The 16,373-nt window shown below is 42.4% G+C and overlaps 1 protein-coding gene across 1 annotated transcript in view; it reads left to right on the top strand.

The window, feature by feature from the left end:
* Positions 1–16,373, top strand: part of Fhip1a (FHF complex subunit HOOK interacting protein 1A) — a 169,346-nt gene that overhangs the window by 122,894 nt on the left and 30,079 nt on the right. The window lies entirely within an intron of this gene.

The following is a 16,373-nucleotide window of genomic DNA, read 5'->3' as shown; positions in this document are numbered from 1 at the left end:
GCATTATTGGGAATTGAACTCAAGGCCTCTTGCTTGAGCCATACCTTCAGCCCTTTTTGCTTTAAGTTAGGGTTCTTATCCCTTTCTGCTCTGGCTGGCCTCCGAGGGTGCTTATCCTGCCCCTGCCTCCTTTGTACCTGGGGTTACAGGCATGAGCCACTGTTCCCCTTTCCCATCTGAACTTAACATATCACACATGAATTGTGAAGCTAGCCACCATGTAAGTTGGTGGTTAGTGTAAAGGATACTGGCAGGGGGTCTCTGGCTCTGGTGCCTGCTCCAGTTCCTGGGTGGGGCTGCTGGAGGTGCTCTACTAAGCTGCCCTATAGGGCAACATCTGTCTTCTGTGGATGTAGATAGGTCAGGGGAGCACAGTGCTTTGGCTTTGCCACCTCCTTAATGGACACGATTTTCTATTATGACAATCCTGTGACAGCAGAACTTAAAAGTGAGCCAAGTGAAAGTCCCAATCAAAGGTTGGATGTCTCATTAGCACATTCTGAATTCTTGATGACTCACACCCTGGGTAATAAGTCAACTGCTGTCTTTGTCATTGTGTGCTGCTAAGACACCATGGACATAGAATGCTGATTTAAGCAGTCTCTCTCTTTCTCTCTCCTCTCCCTCTCTCTCCTTCCCTTCCTAGTTCCCTCTCTCTCCCTCTCTCTTCTTTTCCTCTTCCTCCCTCTTTCCCTCTCTCTTTCAGTTTGACTTTCTTGCCACCTCTGGTAGGGAGAGAAGCAAGGAACACCTCTAGGTTGCTTTGGTGAAATGCTCATGTTTCTACATGCTGAGGTCTCATTTTCACTGTCTAAGAGTAATGCGCTCTGGGAGTTGTCTAGTTTCAAGCACAGGTCTTCATGGAGGATGCTTCTTCCTCCCAGCCTTCTCCCTGTTCTATGAAAGCAGGGTCCTGATTAAGTAAACAGGATGCTCGGTCTGGCTAGGAGTTTTCTGTTGTATAGGTTCAAGAGTTAACCTTGGATGTGGTTTAAACATTAAAACACTGGGATTCCCAAGTTATTTTAGTAGTTTCTGGGGGCACAAAAAGATCAAGTGTGTGGAATTAGATCCATCTTGGAAAATGTAAGGCAAACCTTTGCATTTATCTCTGGACATGTAGAATGCATAGTGAGTATTGATTGTACTGCTTGGGGTGGGGTGAGTGTCCTGCACTGAACATCCAGTCTCTGAGTGGAGGGGCCCCCCTCTAGAGGACAGTAGCTGAGCTTCAGGATCCATTGATTGTACTGGACTTTCACTCTCTTCCCTATTGGCCTCCAACATAGAACAATTATTATAATAGTGATAGCTACTGTGATTATTGTTTTTCAGGATATCTATGTTACAGTAGCATACTTTAATGTTACAGATAGTAAGGACAACTCACTTTTTTTTGTTGTTGTTGTTGGTTGTGGGGCTTGAACTCTGGGCCTGGGCGCTGTCCCTCAGCTCTTCAACTCAAGGCGAGTGCTCTACCACTTGAGCTACAGTGCCACTTCCAGTTTTCTAGTGGTTTATTAGAGATAGGAGTCTCATGCTCTTTCCTGCCCAGACTGGCTTTGAACCGCAATCTTCAGATCTCAGCCTCCTGAGTAGCTAGGATTACAGGCGTGAGCCACCAGTGCCCGGCAGGACAACTCTTTTTTAACTGTTATTCTAAAGATGAGGTAGAGAGGGGTTACAGTTACCCAAGTCAGTTAATGAGTACATTTCTTTTTGGTCAATGTCACCCATTCCCTTGTTCTCTCCCAGTTTTTCCCTTTCATCCTCACCTCCAAGTTGGATAGTTTATTTTAAACATAGTGTCTAGTGAGCACCACTGATGCATTTGGTTACCCTTGAGGACAACTGTTTTTATATATGAACAGTGCTCTGTGTAATGCTTTGGTACATGAATAAATTGTATAATGTTTAAGTCAGGGTAAACATACTTGGCTTCTCAAACATGTATCATTTGCTTATGTTGAAAACTTTTTATTCTTTTTTTCCCTTTTATTTGTATGTGTACCTGTACTAGGGCTTGAACTCAGGGCCTCAAAGTTGGTCTACACTTGAACTACCACCTTAACTTCTTGCTTTTTGCTAGTTAATTGGAGATAAGAGTCTTATAGACTTTCCTGCTTGGGCTGACTTTGAACCCAGGTTACTGTATCTTAGCCTCCTGAATAGCTAGTATTACAAACATTAGCTACTAGCACTCAGCTCCTTGAAGCCTTTGACATTGAATTACATTTCTACTTTTTTTTTTTTGTCCATCGTGGGTCTTGAACTCTGGGCCTGGCCCAGTCTGTGGTAGGCAGAAGCACTAGGAGGCACTTGATGGCTGGAGGGGAGGGTTTTCATACACATCTTTCTTCAAGCATCTCAAAGCCATAGCGGTGTCTACTGTGACCTCAGAGAAAGCCTGTGCCTCTGAGGTTTTTGCAAGAGCAGCAAGCTGTGTCTCACTTGGCAAATTATTCCATGCAAGTGTAACTGGAAAAACAGAAGCAAAAAGAAAATCTATCAGAAAACCTTATTTTTCCACTCTCTCTTGTGTGCTGAAACCGTGCTTGAACAACATACACATGAAGAATAATTCCAGACATTTCCTTAAGGGCATGTGTGTTGGATTCGTACAAGCTACCACGGAACCCATTTGTCGTACAGCCTTGTATATTCCAAACACACACATACATATTCATGATCTGCACCCTGTGGGCCCAGTAATTCATGGCTTATTGACTTAAGTTGATGGATGGAGGATTTGGGGGCACTTGAGAAGGCACATTGGAAATTTTGAGAGGCTGGGTGCAGCCAGTTGTCTGCTTGCCATCAGTGTATAGGCAGGTGGGCAGGCCGGGACGCCTTTGCAGCCAGGTTTGGCTTTCACTGGCAATGCATGTTTTGGATTTTTATGTCCAGTGCAAATCATGAGTGAAGATTTTAAGAGCAATTAAGAAGCATCTTCACATTATCACTATTATAAAATATTAATGGTCCACAATTGAGTGCTGAGGTTACAGCCATGGTGAGACATGAGCAGAGTGGCCTCAGCGCCAGCCTCTGAGCCCTCTCTCCTTCCCTACTCAAGCGTCTCTGGTCTGGGAGTTGGAAGTGAGGGTTAGGGATAGAAGGAGGGGAGGAGGGACCTGTCTTCCTGCTGGTTCTTCAGGCAGACTTTCTTTTGCAGTTTTGGATGTGTGCCCACGTCTCTGCTGCCATCTGGGTCACTTTTTGATGCAAAATACTTTGATGATACGGATCTGGTTTCCAACCATGTTCACCGACAAAGTTGTTCCTTTCTGTGGAAAATGCAGAGAACACTAGAATCCAAAGTATAGAATTTGGGGTGGCATCTGGGCTTTGGAATTTGGAGATTTTTAAAATTTGGTGGTCCTAGTAGGTACTTTGTGTTTTTCAATAAATAGAAAATATCTTTTTTGTTTGTTTGTTTTGCTTTTCTGTTGTTGTTGGTAGTGGTTGTCATAGAGCATGAACTCAGTTTAAGTTCAAGGCCAGAAATTTTTTGTTCAGGACTAGTGCTCTACCACTTTGAACCACAGCTCCATTTCCAGTTTTCTGGTAGTTAATTTGGGCTGGTTTTGAATCATAGTCTTCAGAGCTCAGCTTCCTGAGTAGCGAGGATTATAGGCCTGAGCCACTAGTGCCTGGCTGAAAAATCTCAGTTTTTAAGAAGGTATAGATTTCATGGAACATATCTTTTGTCTTCCTACCAAATCTATGGAGAAAGTTAAACAAAGTTAGACACATAGCATGCTATGGACACTTGTAGAGTTTTAATACTGAATATAATTCTGGAGATGATCTGGTCCCAGGTCCTCACACTTGAGACCAAAGCATCAAGTAACAGAGAGGTTAATTGACTTATTCTTGCTTACGTAGCTGATTACCGGACAGTCTTGACCCAGATGCAGATCTTCATTAGGGTCTCTTTCCATGAGCACTTTTGAGCTAAATCATAGGTCGAATGATAGCTTACATGTGAGAGTTTTAATGCCTCAGCTCCCAAAACAGAGTTTGCGTTTGTGCAAGATAGAAGGGTTCATGGGAGAGCAGGCCCTGGGCAGTGCAGGTTTTGCTTGAATGTGCCGACATTAATTTTTTAATGGCCTTTCCTCTAGGTAAGACTATTCGAAAAGGGTAGCTTGCACCATCTAGTGGATCTAAGAAAAGGCTCTCAGGTTTAATTTTTGGTGGCCCTCTTTTGAAGAGAGGAAACATTATTCTGATTTAAGGCATCAGCAAATACTTGAGTAGAAACCTTTGCTTGTGTCTTGAGGTGATCTTAGCCTGGAATGAAGGAGGGGTCACTGCACCTCACAGTGGGGAAAACAAGGTGCGTTGTTGACCTCACTTCTTCCCCTCTTGGTAGTGCTGGAAGGAGGCAAGGCCTCCTTCCAAGGGTTATACTTTAGCCCCGTTTTCTCTTCCAGTACTTGGTGGTTGGAGTCTTTCACTCATTAAGCTAAACATTAGCTCTTCTGTAATGGGCTTTCCCATTATAGTTGGGTAACAGCCAAATCCTATAATTCTGAAGATTCCTCTAGTGCTCATTTGGACAATTAGCTTATTGAAGAATGTACAATATTCTACTATCCTGTTGGATAAATGAAGTTCTTGGAAGCTTCCAAATGAGTCTTTTGTTTTCCTTCATTTGAGATATTCAGTCTTTTTCACGAGCTCTGGGGAAATACATCATGTGGCAGGTGGTATACATAGACAAGTCTATGTCTGGATAACATGAAGACTGAATAGGTAGCACAGGGTGTGGCATCTCAGCACTGATTTACTCATAATTTTTGTGCCTAAGTTTTCTTTGAAAGATGTTTGGTCTTCTTTATCATATGCTGCTCAGCGAAACAAACAAACCCTAGGTTTTTAGAGCACTTTTGTTCACCTATGAAAAGTACCTTAAATGGTAGCACAGTACCTGCGTGGTTTAGATGCTTCCTGGTCATTGCAGGAGGCATAGGGGTCACCCAGTAATGCCCAACTCTACCCCTGGCGTGTCTTCTTTATCTGACCCAGGAGCATGGATATCTGTAACTAGCCCCCTGAGGAGCCCACACATGGAAGCAGAGTTGAGAACCATTGCTACAAGACTACCCTTCAAAATGTAATAACTGTGATGTGTTGTGATTTGGTAGCAAGGTTCTCATTGTGTCTAATTGCCTCCTCCATTATATATCCCAGAGATGCTGGTGAAGTGCATCCTGGGCCTGGCCCAGGGCTGAGAGATCTGAGATGTGAGGGCCAAAGTTGTGCTTTTGAGAGTGGTGGCTTTAAGTATGATTATCATTGTCCTTACCTGACAGCACTGATTGGCTATTGTTGGCTCTTGTACTGGTGACTATAGGAAAATGGGTATCTCACACACAAAAAACTACTTGTTCCTTTCGTTGGCTTAGTAATGTATTTCTCCTCTCTCTATGGCTTCAGTGAATTCTTTGGAGAAGCATCCTAATCTGTCACTTGGAATGGACTTCACTAGCATAATTTTTTTTTAAGTAGCTGACTTGCTTGGAGGAGGTTGTCCATTGCACAAAGGCATTCTGTGGAAGGTAAAAACTGGAGGGATGAGTTCACATTTGTCTCCCTGCCTTTGTGCCCTAGCAAGGGGCTGGGTTCACCCACAGGAAGGGGGAAAGTATAGAAAGCACTTTCTGTTCTGGCAAAGCTAACCAGTTCATGGGCTTGGCGGGAGGGGACTGACTTTTCTAAGTTGCCAGAGTGTCCTATGTGGGCTGGAATAAGCACAGAGGCAGCCTAGCAGAGGACCTAAACATTTGACCCTAGACACTGGAGATTTCTTTATCCTTCCTAGTGCAGCTCTTCTCACCTAGCTTTGAAATTGTAGAGGTTGGATGCCAAAACTGTGGCCCTTTTGCATAGTTTTGGAGTATGAAAATAAGTACATCAGAGCTCCTCATCTCTCTCTGTAGGGCCTCATGCCACTTTTCTCCCATTGTAGGAAAGGAAATTAGTGTTATAAATGAAGATTCCATTTGGTTCTGATTTGAAATGCAAAATTAGATTTCCTTTTTAAATTTCAATAAGTGCATGAGGGAGATAATGCTAGACCAAAGGATTTGCTTCTTAAGCATCAGAATTATGAAAAGATAAAGAAGGCCCCACCCTCCCTTACACAGAGAAATACGGGAATAAATAAATGTCTCACACAAAACTCTACCTTATCTAAGGAGGCCAGGTGGTGTTCGCCCTGTAAACAAATGCAGAGAAGGAGGAAAATCTAGTCTGAAATTTGGTGTGAATCTTTTATTCTTTCCCTGCACTCTCCTAGGAGAACATTAAAAATTGATCAGCAACAAATGCCCTGCAAGTTTATCTTCAAGTAGTTGTAAGGAAAAAAAAAAACACAACAACAAAAAAAAAAAAACAAGGAAAAACAGGGCAGGAGTTTGGCTTATTTATCTTACTTTCCTGCTAGTTTTCTCTTGCCCCACAGTGACTTTTAAAGCAATACTCTCTCATCTTCAGTCTGACTTGCATTCTGAGGAGATGCTTTTCCCTGATTACCCAGTGCCAGATGATGAGCAGGTTTGGGGATAACAGAGAAAAAACGACCAGAATGACTAGCATTACTGAATTTGTTCCGGCAGACTCTGTCTTCCCATTGTATCGAGGTCTTTGTATCACTTATGGAAAATAAGCTGGGAGTGAAATGTCTTTTGTCATCAGAACTTGTTTTTGTTATAGTTGATATCTAGGAAAATTGGTCTAAATATACAATTCCCCTCTGAAATGCATCCAAACAATGTGTTTGGCCCAGGAGGCAGATTGAAGGGGAGGGGCACTGGGGAGTAAGGGAAGGGGTGGCAGGCATTGAATAACACCTCCTACAGCGGTTCTCACCCACATCATTTAGGTTGAGCCTAGTCTAGTTAGAATTCAGTAGAGCTGTCTTACTACCCAGGAAGTGCAATACGGCAGCCCAAGGAGGATCCTTTCTCCAGAGGATCACTTTTCCAAGTTGCAGTAATTTAAGAGCATGGCCTGAGTTAAGATCCATGTTTTCAATGAAGTGTTATAAACTATAAATGGAAAGTTTCCTCTGCTTCTGTGATATTAATCTACTTTCCTTGCTAAGTCATTCCCCACACAGACTGAAACACCAGTGGGTTTTTGTTGTTGTTGTTGTAAGAAAGCTACTGATTTCTATCTTAGTACATTGATTTATTGATTATGCTTTGAATACCTCTCGGTGTCCTTTGAGAATTCACGCTGGAAGTTAGGTGTACTTGTTTCTGCAGGAAAATTCGCCGTCTTGAAGGATAGATAAATGCATTAAGAAAACTGAGAGGGGGCTGGGAAGGTGGCTCAGTGGTAGAGCGCTTGCCTTGCATGCTCAAGGCCCTGGGATCGATTCCTCAGTACCACATAAGCAAAAAGAAAAATGTCGGAAGTGGCGCTGTGGCTCAAGTGGTAGAGCACTAGCCTTGAGCTGAAGAGCTGAGGGACAGTGCCCAGGCCCAGAGTTCAGGCCCCACGACCGGACCAAAAAAAAGAAAACTGAGAGGGAGAGTTTACTTAGTTTAGAAAAGTGTATTCTGAAGGGACTAAGACTTCCAGAAGAGGTAAGAGTTGAGTTTGGGGAGTTTGGAGATAATGTTTCTCTAGAACCATTTCTGAAGATGAGGGAAGGGCTAGATGAATGGAAAACAGCAGGTAAAATCTCCCTTTGTAACATTTGTTTTCAATATAGTGGCCTGTACATCTCGTCATCACAATTGGTTAGCTTGCATCCTCATTTAGGCGTTCTGCAATATCCCTTTCCCTCCCCAAATTACAAAAATGTATATAGAAGATGCAGAACACCGGCATCAAATCCAGTGAAAACGGGTTATACCATTGGGGGGAAACCTACAATAGAAAGAAAAGAATCACATAGTGCATTGTAAGTACATTAAAAACACTAGCAAGAAAGAAAGAAGAAAAAAACCCCCAAAACCTCTTGTGTCCCTGTCTTGGGTACATTTTGCTTAACATTATCTCATGTGGTTGTATGTACATGGCCTTTGACCTTCTCTACCTGTCCTAGACATGTATTAGTCACTGCAAACAAGGGAAACCATGGGACCTATGTTTCTTTGGGCCTGGCTTACTTCATTTAATATACTTTTTCCAAGTCTTTCCATTTCCTAACAAAAGAGGCAATGTCATTCTTTCTGATGGAGGCATAGAATTCCATTGTGTATGTATACCACATTTTCTTGATCCATTCATCTACTGAGGGGCATCTGGGTTGGTTCCATATCTTAGCAATGGTAAATAATGCTGTGATAAACATGGTTGTGTTGGTAGCTTTGGTATGACTTTGTTTTGTGATCTTTGGGTAAATGCCCAAAAGTGGGATTGCTGGGTCATAAGGGAGTTCTTTGTAGAGTCTTTTGAGGAACTGCTTTCCAGAGTGGTTGAACAAGTTTTCACTCCCACCAACAATGCAATAGGGTTCCCTTTGGCCACATCCCCTCCAGCATCTTTTGTTACTAGATTTCTTGATTTTGGCCATTCTAATTGGGGTTAGGTGGAATCTTAGTGTTGTCTTGATTTGCATTTCTTTTATGGCTAGAGAGGTCGAGCATTTCTTCATGTGTCTGCTGGCCATTCTTATTTCCTCTTCAGAGAAGTCTCTAAGTCTATAGCCCATTTGTTAATTGGGCAGTTGTTTCTTTGGGGATTTGTTTTTGGAGGATTTAGTTTTTTGAGTTCTAAGTATATTTTAGATATGAGACCCTTGTCCATTGTATGGCTAGTGAAGATCTTCTCCCTGTCCATGGGCTTTCTGTTGGTCTTGCTAGCTATGTCCTTTGCCTTGCAGAAGCTCTGCACTTTCATGCAATCCCATTTGTCCACCCTTTCTTTGATTTGTTGTGCTTCTGGGTCTCTATTAAGAAAATTTCAGCCTGTGCCAAGGAGCCCTAGAGTTTCTCCTGTTCCTTCCTGTAATGTTTTCATGGAGTCTGCTTTTATTTCGAGGTCTCTGGTCCATTTGGAGTTGATTCTGGTGCAGGGTGATATATAAGGATCTAGTTTTAGTTTTCTACAAGTGTTTAACCAATTTTGCCAGCACCATTTACTGAAAAGGCTGTCTTTCTTCCATTCTATTTCTTTAGCTCCCTTGTCAAAGATTAGGTGGCTACAGGTCTGTGGGTTCATTTCTAGGTCTTCAGTCCTATTCTATTGGTCCTCAGGTCTGTTCTTGTGCCAGTACCAAGCTGTTTTGATTACTATGACTTTGTAGTAGAGTTTGAAATTGGAATTCATATTCCTCCAGCACTATTCTTTCTACTAAGGATTGTTTTTGCTATTCAGGGTCTTTTATTGTTCTATATTGAAAACAAACATTACAATGTGGGGGGGGGGGCGGGACGAGTTGGGAGGCGGGGATGGAAGTGATGGTGGGGGAAAATAAAGGAGGGGGTAACAGTGCTAACTATGAGATGTACTCATTACCCTACTCATGTAACTGTAACCCCTCTGCACAACATTTTCACAATAAAAAAATGTTAAAAAAAATCTCCCTTTGATGGGGAGTGCTTTCTTCTGCTGTGGATCATTGTGAGCTTTGAGCTGTCTCTGAGCTGGGTGGCTAATGCACATGTATAGTCTGTGTCTTGGCTGCTCAGCTTTGGACCCCTATCCTTTGTACTCCTGTTTCCCTGCCTGATGGTGACTCTGTGAGTTCACCCTCTGTGCCTCCTGTGAGGATCTGTTCTGCATGGTCATCTGGATGCTTACAGAATTCCTTAACTACACAGTGGGTGCTCAGGAACTAGTCCCTGACTTGCCTTTTCTTTTTAAGTCATTTTTGTGGTGCAGTCTAGAAGTTTGAATCTATAAGGAAGTATCTTTCTAGAACAATTAGTAAATTGGAAAGGAAAGAATTAAATGATCGTTGAAATACTCATGTAATATTTAATTGTGATTTAGAAAACCTTCAAATTTTAATGTTACTTCTGGCTTCAGAGTATTGCTCTGAAATCCTTCCTATTTGGAGTATTTCTATTGGATAAAAGTCAAATGAAATGGATCATATACTGAATTACACTGATAGATTATGTTGTAATTAAGTTATTGGGCACAAATTATGCATACATAATATAGGACAGGAAATTGTAGACATAGCCATTTACTGAATACTCCAGAGATGAGTGGTTTATGATGGCAGGAAATAAAGCACTGATGCCAGGAGTGCAAAGGCCCTTCAACTTGACCAAGCCTAGTTGCAGCCTTGGACATGAGGCCTTTTTTTTTTTTTTTTTTTTTGGCAATGACAGCTTTATTTTTGCTTTTGAATATTGTTCAGTTGGTCCTGTGAGATTAGAGTGAGGGTTAAATGCATAATGTTGGCAAATGCAGAAGAAAACATACCTTAGCGATTCTTAGTGTCTGTTCTTACTCTAGCCTGTCCTAGGACACACTTCTTTGGGGACTGTCTTAGACCATCTACTGCGACAACTCAGCATTCCTTGATTCTGAAGGAAATGAGGAGAGGAGAAGTGCAAATGGGAAGGTCCATTTTCTCTATGGACTGTTATTCTTCTCATTTCTCACTCCACCTCCCAAATAGGTACAGACCAGGCACGTTTTGTTTTTGTGTATGCATGTATGGTACTAGAGCTTGAATTCAGGGTTTTGTGTTCTTACTTGGATTTTTTTTTTTTTTTTTGGTCAGTTCTGGGGCTTGAACTCAGGGCTTGTCTTTGGGCATTTTTACTTAAGGCTAGCACTCCTCGTTGAGCCACAGCTCCATTTCTGGCTTTTTGTGGTTAATTAGAGGTAAGACTCTCCTAGACTTTCTTGCCCAGGCTGGCTTTGAATCGCAATCCTCAGACCTCAACCTCCTGAACAGCTAGGATTATGAGCATGAGCCACCAGAACCTGGCCATATTGTTTTTATATCATCAATATCACCTGTTAATACTCTCTCCCCTTCCCCCAAATCTGAAAATAATGGTAGTTGTCCCTTCCTCAGTCCCTTTGGTTTGAGATTCATGCCGTTATCTTTATTTATTGTCTCTTATTTAAAAAAAAATTATTGTAAAAGTGATATACAGAGGGGTTACAGTTACATAAGTCAGATAATGAGTATATTTCTTTTTGAACAGTGTCATCCCCTCCCTCATTTTCTCCCAGTCCCCCCCCCCCACAAGTTGTGTAGTTCATTTCCAACATAGTGTCTCTTCTGTCTATACTTTAGAAGATAATAGAGTGCCCCCATTTTACAGAGGAGGAAACAGGCTCAGAGAGATTAAATAACACAATCAATCAAGGTCACACAAGTAAAAATTACATTAGAATTAGAACTTGAGTTTGTCTAGCTGCGTGCCTGTGTTCTTTCTGAAAGAAAGAAAGCTCAAAGACCTGAGGTATGCTTGGTAAAGGTGTTCCATGAGAACAGGGTTAGTTCATGTACCTCTAGTTGGAGTCGGTTTCAGAGTGTTAAGAGCAGGCTTGGGGGAGTAGCCTCAGCAAAGATATTGCCTGACCTCAGAAGTGCCACCATTGCCTGAGCAGGACAAGTGGCACTGCCCTCTGGAGTGTGTCTCTGCTGCCTGGTCCACTCTTGGCAAACCTCAGTCCACTTTCTGTTGGGTAGACAGAGAGGCACACACCAGTCAGGGCTGGAAGGAGCCTGACAAGTGGCTTGCTTTCAGACAGAACAAGTCTATTCTACTTATGTAAGTACTGTGTTACAGGTACATGGAAGAAATACTGGGGAAATTTTGGCAGAGACAGGCTTTTATTTGAAATGTGTTTTCTTCAAACTATGTTCCCGAAGTCCTCACGTTAGCCACTAGTTTCATTTCTTCCTTCCTTATATATTTGGGGAATGTATAACCAGTCTTTGTGACTTTGAATGTCACCTCCACCCACATCCACAGCCTGCTTCCTGCAGTGGCATCAATGTAGTGTGTGGCCTTGAGCTTGAGGAGCAGAAGGCAGGCATGAAGGGGGTCCTGGAGGGAAGGCACTCAGCTCGTCAACGGCAGTCTATTTTCAGCCTTTGAATAATTGAATGCTTTCTGTCTCACATTTTTGGCTGAAACAGTAGGGCTGTTTGTTGAGAATCAGGGTGTCTGTTCCTACCCTTCTGCACTTGAATGTTATTCTAGGTGGTGCCCTGTGTCCTTGGAGGGAAGAGGGTTGTGCAGAACCCATCCTTGGCTGCCCATGGGTGATTTGCCTCCTGCTTGTCCACTGCCTCAGTGAGCAGACTTGCAACTAGACTTGAGTGAAAAGATCCTTTGATTCTTATTTCCTGTGATCTGGCCCCACCGTCCCATTCCCCCTCTGCTGCTTTTTTAAGGGGGTCATATTCTCCTGAGACATATTATTTTCTTCCTCCGTGGAGCAGGTAGGTCCTAGACCTCACAGATGATCCACCAGAACCAGCTGTTACCTCTCTCCTTCAGGAAAAGCCAAAGAAAGAAATCTAACTTAAAGAAGGTGCCACAGTCACCTGACCTCTGCCTGTCCCCTACCTGAGTGGCAGAAGATAGGATCCATCTATTTGTTCCAAGGTGACTGATTACTGAAAACCCTGAAGAGACCCCCAAAATATAAAACAAACAAAACAAACAAAAACAATTAACAGGTTGGAATTTTATTTTTTCAGGACACACATAAACTTGCCATCACAGGGCGGATTCTGATGCTAAATTAGATGCAAATAGAATCGCCCACCTGGAGCTGATTACAGAAAGGTCAGGGTGTCTATATGCTCAATTTCACTCCTACGCATCAAGTTAATGGGCTGCCATGATTGTGGGCATGATGGCTCTGCTGTACTCCAGCCTGCATTTTTTTTTAATATAGTTTTGACTTTATGGTAAAGTGCAATGTGACAAATGCTGTCACCTCCTCCACCCACTGCCTTTTTAAAAAAAGCAAACAAACTGTCCATTTGGTCTATTTCTGTGAAGCTTGAAATTCTAATAGAAAAGTACACTTTTGGAGCTCTTAGGTGAAGAAGGAATAGGCAACTAAATGAAAATTCAGTTGCTTTCCTGCTCACTAAAGTCACCTCACTTTGTGTCCTTTTTCCAGGCCAGACCCTGCTGTGGTAGAGACCGGAGGGCGGGGAGCAGGTGACTAGAACCAGTGGGTGACACATATTACAGGAGATTGGGAATTGTGCTGCTACATGCTTGTTTCTGGTATTCTGGACTGCTTATCACAGTCAGAATTGTGTTTTATACATTTGAATATATATATTTACTAGCATACATATATGATATATGTACAACAGAGTATGTATCCCTAAGTTTCACAGCATAGTATTTGTGCTTGTTACATGCAGAAGACACTAACATTTTCTATTTGAATCTGGTCTAAACCATTAGTGAACCAGTAAATTGAATTCATTCACCCATTCTTCAGTCTCAAACTATTTTTTCAAAAGTCCAGTTTAAGGGATTGGTGTAGGCTCTGACATGAATAAGGGCCAGGCAATGGTAGAGGAGGGTGAAGAAAGATTTATTTCCAAGTAGGAACTAAATGGGATTTGACAGCAATAAAAATCAAGTACTGTATATGAGATAGGACTCCATTCTAGAACTTGGGCTGGAAAGCCAGCTTAAAACAGAGTGCCTTAGCAGATGTGTCCCCAGGGTTTCAATTGCCCTCATCCAGTCAAGGGTAATTATTTGTTTGTGGAAACTGAGCTTTCTTTAGGCTACTGCAGTCATGTGGTCCACCTTTACTAAGAAATAACACTTCCAGGCTATACTATTTTTAAACACCAGTACTGTATAAGATAGAATACTGCAATGGGGCCTCACTGACTACTTCCATTAGTGTGTCTGTTTAAGTTTGTAGCTTCTTGCCGTTCTTTACAGAACGAGGTAAGTAAATATTGATAGCCATCTATAAGAGAATTATAGCTGGCTGCCTTTCCTCTCTGGAACATGGAGAGTTGGCTCCTTTCCTGCTTTGCTGTATTACTTTGGGGCATTAGTGGAAGACTCCATTTTGCATTCCTCACAGCAGAGCATCTTTCCTCTAGTGGTTTATCGTTAGCTTTCAAGTAATCACACTTAGGCTGTGGTCTCAGCCTGGCTAAGGAGGTTGCCCATGTGGGGGGATTAGAAGAAGTTTCTGAAAGTATGGTGATGGGGCAGAGAAAGATTTTCTGGGATAAAAGGCTTCTGGAGGCTCTGAGTGTCTGATGGGATGAAGGGAAAGAAGAGAAAGGAAGGAACCATTTTCCTGGTTGGGGTATTAACATAAGGTAAGTATGACCTCAGTTTATAAAGAGTTTGCAACCTTGATGCTTAATGGAATTTGTTTTTTCCTTAATATTTATTATGTGCTATATAAATACTGCCTTTTCAAGTCCTTTCTAAAATCTCTTGCACTTATTAATGATATCTTTGCTTTCTAAAAAGAAAATCTTTTCACTTATCCAAAGGAAGAGTAGTAAACAAAAGATGCTAAATGCTTCATTCCTTTTAGCCCCCAAGGCTGAGACTCATATTCTACAGTTAACATATTGCTTTGCTTTTGAGCTGATTAAGGGCAGTTTAACTTAAGAGGGGAAATGATATGGGGGGCGGGGAGGGAGAACCAGAGGTCAGCTGTGCACAGTGAAGTTGAAAATGTGATGCTAAAGAAGCTATAATACATGGCCCATTGGCAGCCATTACACCGCAGTATTTTCTTTTTCTTTTTCTGGTGCTGGTTCTGGAACTTGAACTCAGGATTTGGGCACTGTCCCTTAGCTTTTTTTTTTTTTTTTCAGAGATAGCACTCTACCATTTGAGCCACAGCTCTACTTCCAGCTTTTTGGTGGTTAATTAGAGATAAGAGTCACAGACTTTCCTGCCTGGGCTGGCTTTGAACTGTGATCCTCTGATCTCAGCTTCCCAAGTAGCTAGGATTACAGGCATAAGCAACCAGTACCCAGTTTACGGTACTTTTATCTGTCAATCAAGATTGTTAGGAAATTAGACTTTGGCTTGAATTACTTTCCACTAAGTTTTGCTAAATAATCCTAAGGTTGTAGTAGTCAAATGACCATAAACTAATACTTAGGGACAGCAATGGTGGTACATGTCTGTAATTCAGCCCTGGGAAGGTTGAGGCAAGAGAACTAAGTTTGAGGCTAGTCAAGGACACATAGAAAGAGCTTGTCTTAAAAAAACAAAAGCTGGGGGCTGGGAATGTGGCTTAGTGGTAGAGTGCTTGCCTAGCATGCATGAAGCCCTCTGGGTTCCACTCCTCAGTACCACCCAAACAGAAAGAGCCAGAAGTGGTGCTGTGGCTCAAGTGGTAGAGTTCTAGCCTTGAGCACAGAAAGGCTCAGGGACAATGCCCAGGCCCTGAGTTCAAGCTCCAGGACTGACAAAACAGCAACAACAAAGGTTGGATATATAACTCAGTACCCTGGTTTCTATCCTTGGCACTAAAAAAAAAAAAACAAAATGGTGGTGTAAGAGGGAGAGAAAGAGAAAAGACAAGACAAGAAGAAAAGGGGGGAGAGGGAAAAAGAGGAGAGGGAAAGAAGGAGAGAAACATCCTCACTTTTCTAAGGCTTGAGGATATGCACAGAGGATAAGAAAGGCTAACACCTAAGCTCAGCTCTGGCAGCTGTCAGTCAATAGATGATGGAGGGTTGCTCTGCCTCTGTGTGCCAGGCTTTTTACATTGCATTGGGCTCGTGAAGTGTGTGTTGTGGGACACCCTAGGGACTAGAGAACATCAGGGAGCCTGAGGATGGAGCAGCTTGTTTCAGGGCGGGGGACTCTGAAGCCTGTGAGAAGCACTCTTCTCAGTGTAATTGATTTGTCCAGTGTTGAAACTCACCTGTTTCCCTTGCTGTACTTGGACCACAGAGAGCCCTTGAAAGCGGTCAGATGACTGTGTGGTGTGCTGAGTGTTTGGGGAGTGTTCATAGATTCGGAAAGAGTGGTCTAACAAGTATAAAGAAAACAGACTGCTGACTTGGTAATATCGTATCCACCTAGACTTATCTATTCACAACACAGCTGAGCACCAAGAACTTAAAAAAAGTAATTTAAGCCGCCAAAATAGATGCTGCCAAACCTTTATTCACAGATGCATCCACTCAGGGCCTATCCACACTTATCTAGCAGATCTGGACATCTGGTTTCTAAACTGATCTGTGGGTTTTGAAAGCTGAAAATTAAAAGGGGAAGAGGAATGCAGTCTAAAAAGGAATGGCACAGTAATGGTACAATAAAGTGACAGCCAACACTTTTAACGGAGGAAGAAAGAAGATGGAAAGCCAGAAAGGAGGAGCTCTAGTTACTGAAAACATTGCCATCTTGTTTCATTTAGAATCAGGTGCATTGAATTCGCGGCAGGGATTTCTAGGGTGTGGG

The sequence above is a fragment of the Dipodomys spectabilis genome, unplaced genomic scaffold, assembly GCF_019054845.1.
Source record: "Dipodomys spectabilis isolate Male_0828 unplaced genomic scaffold, ASM1905484v1 ptg000297l, whole genome shotgun sequence".
NCBI classification, from domain to species: domain Eukaryota; kingdom Metazoa; phylum Chordata; class Mammalia; order Rodentia; family Heteromyidae; genus Dipodomys; species Dipodomys spectabilis.
This window is presented reverse-complemented; position numbering and strand designations above follow the sequence as displayed.